The sequence below is a fragment of the Rutidosis leptorrhynchoides genome, chromosome 4 (genome assembly GCF_046630445.1).
Source record: "Rutidosis leptorrhynchoides isolate AG116_Rl617_1_P2 chromosome 4, CSIRO_AGI_Rlap_v1, whole genome shotgun sequence".
NCBI lineage: Eukaryota > Viridiplantae > Streptophyta > Magnoliopsida > Asterales > Asteraceae > Rutidosis > Rutidosis leptorrhynchoides.
The window spans coordinates 79558262-79566839 of NC_092336.1; the positions used below are offsets into that span (position 1 = coordinate 79558262).

General features: G+C 31.9%; 2 long non-coding RNA genes across 2 annotated transcripts; both read left to right on the plus strand.

Moving 5' to 3' along the window:
- The first annotated feature begins 1655 nt into the window (after positions 1–1655).
- On the plus strand, positions 1656–4108 carry LOC139843218 (uncharacterized). The gene is made up of 3 exons (XR_011757481.1): positions 1656–2077; positions 2567–2992; positions 3329–4108. It is a non-coding gene; the product is annotated as an uncharacterized lncRNA (long non-coding RNA).
- Positions 4109–4271: 163 nt separating this feature from the next.
- LOC139843805 (uncharacterized) lies at positions 4272–5947 on the plus strand. Its single transcript, XR_011757707.1, has 3 exons — positions 4272–4587; positions 5204–5401; positions 5508–5947. It is a non-coding gene; the product is annotated as an uncharacterized lncRNA (long non-coding RNA).
- The last annotated feature ends 2631 nt before the right edge of the window (positions 5948–8578 follow it).

Below are 8578 nucleotides of genomic sequence, written 5' to 3' on the forward strand. Positions count from 1 at the left end.
GTTATATACGTTTTAATAATAAAGTTCTTTTTAAATTGAAAACGTTTTTGTACGTTTGAAACTAAATAGATCAATCGAGTCTTTATGAGATTCAATCTTCCACTATCCTTTGTCTAGTTCTCAATGATTGACAATTTATTCTTATTTATAAATCACTTTACCATTTTTCGAATATTGTTAAAATGGAAAGATTTCTCAAATCAACGTGGGCCTTTCAACAGAGACTTGTAATCATAATTCAATATATCTGATAATTCAATCATTTGATCTTATCTTCTAATTCCATTGATAAACATTTTGAAACAGATACAATCATATAAAGTATTTAATCTAATATTTTATTTACGTTTCAAGTTATAATATATATATACACATATACATATATAATCATATTCGTTTAATGGTTCGTGAATCGTTGGAACTTGATCGAGGTTGAATGAATGTATGAACATAGTTTAAAATTCTTGCAATTTAACTTAACAAATATTGCTTATCGTGTCGGAAACATATAAAGATTAAAGTTTAAATTTGGTTGGAAATTTCCGGGTTGTCACACATATTGCCTTGGCCCAATTATTTTGATGATTTGGGCCTTTTTAATATATTGTTTTTTGTTGAGTAAATTACACCAATCGTCCCTATCTTTTTAAAATTATATGGTTCGTCCCTATAATTTTAAATATCAACGACGCTGGTCCCTGTGGATTAATATTATTATTATGATTGTTATTACTATTATTATTATTATTGTTGTTGTTGTTGTTGTCGTCATCTTCGTATAGACGCATGCCTTATTTTTTGGGCAACTACTCCCGCTATTTTTCTTCATGTTAGCCCATGGTTGCTCGAATGCTCGATCAATACTGATCGCGGTCGTCCGACTCTTTCTACCAACGTAATAGTGTTTCAAGGTCAGAATACATCTTTTATGTTTTGATGAAAGTTGTTAATTTTTCTACGACTACAAATCATTATTTCATAGAAAAGTTATGGGTCATGTTTGAGATGTTATTGATTGGTACATGTATAATATGACGATGAGTGTGAATGCATTATGTAAATGTAAAGAACAGTAATACAGAGTAATATATAATATCACTATATATAAAACATTAAATAAGTATATGAAAAATAAGAATGGAAGCTTTAATAATGTACCAGTACTATCCATTTTGTTTGTGGTGAGTGTGTACCAGAACTATCCATTTTGTTTGTGATGAGTGTGTATTCGATTTCAGTTCAATTCACGATTGGAAATTATAAAATGCTAAAAATTAATTAATTGAGTATTTTTGATGGATTTGTATGTTTCAACTCATATGAGTAAATATATGAATTTAACACTTAATAAGGTGATATATGTTAAAAACTCTAATAATAATATTAATTTACAGGGACCAGCGTCGTTGATATTTAAAACCACAAGGACAAACCATGTAATTTTAAAAAGATAGGGACGAGCGATGTAATTTACAATAAACTACAGGGACCAGCGTCGTTGATATTTAAAACCACAGAGACGAACCATGTAATTTTTAAGAGATGGATAAACCACCGGGACTATTAATGTAATTTACTCTTTTTTGTTAAAACATACTCCGTATAAAAAATGAGATGAAATACGGAGCAATAAAAACCTTTTTTATATCAACGGATTCAACCCAACAACTCTAGCCTTCACTTTCACTCCCAGTGTTTCTAAACCCTAGTTTCTTTTCTTTTTTCACATAATCCGGCCAAAATCTCTTCCTTATTTCACGATATCTTAATTTCTTTTATCTTCTTCCTTCTAAAATCTCTTGTCTTCGTTGACCGCCGTTGACCGCTGGTCACGTTGAATGATTAATCGGTTTTGTTAGATTAATCAGTGTTTGACTTGTTTAATCTGATTAGGTTAGATTTTCCTGTAGGAGATTGTGTTGTTTGGTTTAGATCTAAATTTATTGTTTGTCTAAATTTGTACTGGTAAAGATGAGGTATATTAAGATCCATAAAGCAAATCTTCAATGGTATTTAATTCAACGTCATCCCAATTACAGGAGCTTTCAACATGACGTATTTCTGATCTTTAGAAAAGGTAAATGAATAACTTATTAAAACGTTCTTATATTTATTCCGTATTCTCTTTTAGAATTTTTTACTGGAATTGAAGATTTATTGTTGTTTTAAATCTTGTTAGATATATAGATATAGATATATAATTAAAGATTTATTGTTGTTTTAAATCTTTTAGATATATATAGATAAGATATAGATATAGATATATAATTAATACATATATTCATTTGATAAATAATAGGAAAGTTTTGTTACTACATAGATAAAATTATATTTTTACATCATCGGTACTAAGTTTAATCTCTTTGCTTATGAATATATTATATTAAGAATGTAATTTTTTAGTAGAATGATAAGAATAATTTTGAGCAGATGTTTATTAGATCAACAGTTAGAGATTTGGATATTTGATTATGGTTCATGATAAAATATGTATGAACTGTAACTAATTAAAGGATATATGTCAAAAATGTTACTAATTAATGCTTACGATATATTGATATGATAGGTGACAGGTGTTGTTTCTCGCATGCATTCTGCAATTATTTTCTGATTTGGAGTTTGTTGAACTAGTGAGCCTAAGCTTGTCAAAACTTGGACATTTTGACACTTCCTCTATAGGTTCTTAATCAACATACTTAGCATAAATTTTCCCTTTTCCAAGTAGACTTTTATATGTTCTTGTTAGTTATCGTAACTCCAGCTATAAGCTCCAACTACTTTACCAAACACTTATTAAAAGTAATAAGCTTCAGCTTCAAGCTTAAAAAATAAGCTCCAGCTACCAGCTCCAACTCCAACTAGTTTCATCTAAACGCACCCAAATTTAATTTATCTACATCACTGTAGACATTTTCCAAAAAGTCTACCATTTTGGTCCCATAAGGCACGGACAAAACTCCACTCGGATAAACTTCGATTCGATGGATTTAAGGTATAATTGGTTTCCTTAACTTATTCCAGACTTTTCATAAACTTCTATTATTAAAATGTTGTGGTCTAAACACTTCCATGTAAATGTAATTGCAACATAGTATTTTGCATCTTGTGGGGTTTATTCGCAACAAACTTTGATGCCTATATTTCTCAGAATCATACTGACAAGTGTGTTATCATAATAATTTAGCTTTCTATAACAAATGATTATAGTGGTATGTCAATTTTTTTGTATACATGTCTTTTTTACTTTATTTATTTCAACATATGGTTGTACATAATATATCATGTTGTATATAATATGGTTGTACATAATATATCATGTTTTCATCAGGTAAACTCACTGCGAGTTCAGACTGGAGTCTCACAAATGTGATAATACTGATGATTCTGAAATTATCGAGTTCCGTTCTAGGTATTGAAGATTTGAAGTTGCTGAAAAGTTGTAGTTGAAAGACAATCAACTATGTGCGTATCAGATTAGATATGTGGGATGTAAGGGTGTTGTTGCGTGGTGGCCGAGTATGTATAAATTTGACTCGAATCATACGGTTCTTGAAATATGTTCTTGGACACGGTTGCAACACGGGTTTATAAATAGAGTCCCTAAATATTAAAGAAGTTTTTTAAGATATGCAGGTGAACATGGTGACAAATTTGAACCAATTGATGGAGGATACAGATAATACATCTGGTAATACATCTGTTGCGTTTGACGTAATTACACGTTCTTGTCCCGAAAGTGGGAACACTGCGTCTATCATGTTAGGTGCTGGTTTCGAGCCGCGAACTGAGCCACATCTACGAGGGATGTTAAGTAGTATACGAGTCCCGCAATTTGAAGATTTGCATGAAAAATCGAGATTTTATGTTAATAATGATAGATAGTTAATGGGGTTTTTCGATGAGTTAGGCGTCCTTGAATTTTAATCAAGTTTCAAACCCTTCTGTTGAGAATTATTTTGCTAAACATGGGTCGAAGTTTACCGAAACAAGTAGAAATTAAATTGTTATTTAGGGTCATTAGGTGATTACAAAGAACCCTTGTCTTCATCCTGGTGATATTAGGATCTTGGAGACTGTGAATGTACCAGGCAGGGGCGAAACTACAGGGGGGGGGGGGGGGGGATTTTTTTTTTTTTTTCAGTGTAAACATTTTGGGTTTTTCGACTAGTGAATTTTTTTATCCCCCCAAACATACATATTATTTTGCCCCAAAACTTTCAAATTTTGCCCAAAATTACTTTTGCCCCAAAACCTTTATAATTTGCCTAAAAACCTCAATTTTTTGCTCACAAATCTTCATATTTTGTCCCAAAAAATTGCTACGTTTTTAGATTTTTTTTGCTCCCGGTGAAAAAAATCCTAGTTCCACCACTGGTACCGGGTCTTGAACGTCTTTTTGACTGTTTGATATTTCCGCAAAAGGGAGATCGGCCCTACACGGATGAACCTTCCGGAAGCGATCTTGATTTTGATTTGTGTTTGGTTACGTGGGATAAAAAGCCTATTCCACTTGGTAAACAAAGCTGGCCACCTATGGAGTGTACTGTTGTTGAAGCTAAAACACTACCTCGCGATATTATACACTAGGTAACTTTTTTTCATCTATCTGATATGTCAAAAGGGGCCATTTTTAGTTTGTGAGGTACTTCTGTTTGCCCAATGTCCGTTTTTGTAGATATTAAAGACAATTAAAGTATATCAGACAATGGTAATCTAATATTTAGAATAGAACTGTTTTAGATGGTTGTATTGTACATGTAGTAAAAAAAGTTGGGTAACAATGGCCTTATTTTTGTTCTAAAAATGTGTGTTATTCAACCAGCTTATGGTTATGGTTAACCATAACGGTTTCATCGATGTACCCATGTAAAATTTTGTCTGACCTGCATCCAGGTAATTAATTTGGTCAAACACTTCTGTACACGGAATCAAATTTAAATTTTATATAGTTGTGCTACAACTATCATCCAAACTTAAATATGACATGGATTTTAAGTTGTATTCAACATCAGAGATTCATTGATTTTTGATGAAACTATCATCTTGCTTGTATGTTTACTGGGTATGTTTACTAAAGATAGTAAGTAATGTTTAGTTTACTTGTACGAAAATTAGAGATTCCTTGATCTTTTTAAATGGTTTGCTTTCATATTTATACTTTATAATTTGTTTTTTTTTTCTTCAAAAAAAAAAAAACAATTAGGTATGTATGTTGTGCATGCGGATGTCATATCAATATTATCATCTCCCAACTGGTGCTACATTGCTTGCAAACAATGCAACAAAATGCCCATACTTAGAGACAAGAGTGAAGATTTAACAATGGACATTGATAGTCAACTGGGACGTCTATATACGACTGTTCTGCAAAATGTCGTGACAACATTGAGGTGGTTGTGAGGTATGATTAACTTACTAGATCAATGAATATTATTAATGTCTTACATAAATTTGTCTGTTCAAAGATGTATTAATGTTTGTTACAACATAATTTGAAAAAAATCAAGTTCAAGTTACACGTCCGTGTTTTCAATGCTACTGGGACTGAATCATTGATGCTTTTTGAGACTGACGTTGAGAAGTTCATTAAGAAATCTGCGTATTAGATTTTGAAGGAGTTGCACCTGGTAGGAAGATGCTTTTTAAGCTTAATATAAGGGATTTTGGGCTCAAAAAGTCCAGATTTTCAGTTAGTTAATGTTTAAGGTTTAGAGTTGATTATTTATTTGTTAACGGCGTTGAATTGGAGCCAATTCTGTATTCATTTCCTTCTATGCATCTAAGGTTTGGTACAATGTAAAATTCATATCATATTATTTGAGTAAATTTGTAATCACTTAAGTTATACCTTCATTCCAGAATCGTTGTGTGAAAAGTGCAACCGTTCTGGTGCAAAGTAACCTCAAACATATTCAACTCTAATCTTTATTTGTAATTTTACTTTTGAATTAATCAACAAGCTTTCTTACAGATTTCTAACACAGCCTGATGTTGATAACAAGTGATTTCTTTTGTGTTTATAGTCCCAACAGGTTGTGTTGTGTTTTTAAGTGTTGGTGTCCAAATGGGTTGCTTGAGTTGGGTCAAAATGATCAAAAATGCCTGGAAATCTGAAATGCTGAATGGATGCTCCGCATCTAGAACCCTCGAATTGAAAACTGGTGTTGTCACTCCGTTAGTGTAAAAAGACATTTGTCCTTTTTTTCCGATAATGAGTCGGTGGTCGTTTCAGTATGCACCTTCAATAAGTGGTTGAAAATTTAACCCATTTACTAATAAACGGGTCTATTTGGAATACATTTACCTGTAACATGTCAAATGGGTCAGAACACCTCACCCTGAACACATTCAAAGGGTCAAAACCCCATAAAGATCTTTCTTCAGGATAATGTATTATATTATCGTAATAATTATTACAAAACAAACTTTTTTGAGGGTCAAGATGACCCACTTCCCTGGTGCCATACAAGGGACCTTTTTCCATTTTAAGTTTCAAAGTCTTAGGTAATATCGCAAGTTTTCTTTAAGATATGCGTAATAGGATTACTCACTTCAATTCAATGTCGAGGTCAAGGGTTCGATTTCATGAAACTACAAAGTTATTCTCCGTCATGGCTACGTGTTAGGTTAAGGGTTTATCACCGCCCAAATATTTTTCACCCCTTGCACCAGAGCCCCCCAAAAAAAAAACAAAAAAAATTCGCAAGGCGCAAGGTGCCTTGCGACCTTGCGTCATTTTCTTAAAAAATTACGGTTAAATGACATCTTTAAACCTGGCACTCCACACTTTCAACCGACTTCGCAAACACGCAAATAAACACATACACAGGCGATCCGCAAAAACGCAAGCACAAACGCAAACCCTCTTCATCGCTTCAGTTACTACTACCAGATTCTCCTCCATCATCACCTACACTACCACCAAACCTCTCTTGCCACCACCGTGACTTTTTATACAAGCCTACAAGGGTTTTCACGACGTATTAGGGTTTTCACACAAAAGAATTAGGGTTTTCACGAAGTAATCAACCAAATAATCAAGAAATCAACCTTTCAACGATGGCGAGCACCCAGGTTAGTGATTACTTCGTTGTTTATGTGCGTTTTATCTGTTTATTTTGGGTTCGATGCGAATTGTATAAGTGTGCACACCAACTGCTCGATGAAATGTATGTTTGAGGTGTATTTGTGTTTAATGAAGTACAACCGTTGTTTTATGATATGCAACTGTATTGTGGGTTATATGTTCGAGTGAAACATACATTAGTAGCTCGTAAAATTATGGAAATTGACTAGACGCAAGGTCTGGGTTGTGTCCTTGCGTGTGGTACGTTAGTGGACGCAAGGTTATCTTTGCGTCCTTGCGTGTTGCACATAAGCTTGTCTTTGCGACCTTGCGTTGATCGATTAAACGGACGCAAAGTTTATCTTGCGTTCTTGCGTCCTGATACTTTCTGCTGATGTTATTGTACTTATGCAGGGATTTGTGGAAGGAAAGTTAACGATGAAGAATAAGTTGAGCGTTATAGGGGATGTGAAGAAGGTCATGACTGAGAATCTAATTAAAAAGTTTAAAGAAACGTGTTTTGTGTGATGACCCGGGAATTTCCGACCAAATTTAAACTTGATCTTTATATGTGATCCCGACACGATAAGCAAAGTCTGTAATGTTAATTCTCGAAAATTTTGAAACTATGTATATATATTCAATTTACCCTATGACGATTCCCGAACATTTGTGTGTAAATAAATACGTAAATATAAATGTAAGAATATATATATATAATAATTGAAAATAATAAAATATAATATAAACATTAAGAGTGATATATAAATGTTTTTACTTTCATTATCATTATTGTAAGTATTAATAATTGTGTTAATAATATTAATGATTTCTAAAATAGAGTACATAATATTTGATAGGTATAAGTAATAATATTATTATTAATATTATTATTATCATTAATGATATTAATATTATTACAACTAATAAGATTGTTATCACCATTTATAATATCAATATCATTACTAGTAATTAAGATTATTAAAATTCTCATTTATTGTTAGTATTAATATTATCATATTATTATTATTAGCCTTTATCAATAATATTATTATTAGTAATATTATTATTTGTATTATTAATACATATATAAATATAAGAAATACGTATTCTGTTTACTTTCACCATCAACTTTATTTGATTTATATTTTCTTGTCTGTTCAACCTTGTAGCAAATTATTCCATCGTACCAATCATAATCTCTATTATAGGAACCATCCAAAACTCACTTACCCACTCCTTTCTTCTTTTTAGTTTTTCATTTATTTAAGATCCTAATAGAAAAAGTGTCGATGAAATTAACCATAAAAAAAAAAAAGGAATACATCATCAATTATTTTGGGTACTTTAAGTTCACCAATCAATCACACCTTAACAACCATTCTTGTATAATACACATTCAATATTACTCTCAAAAACCACAATTACCCACTTGTTACAATTCATGGAAAACAACACACCACATACTGTTACCATTCTTATTTGATTGCCTAACTACAGAAATATCTCAAC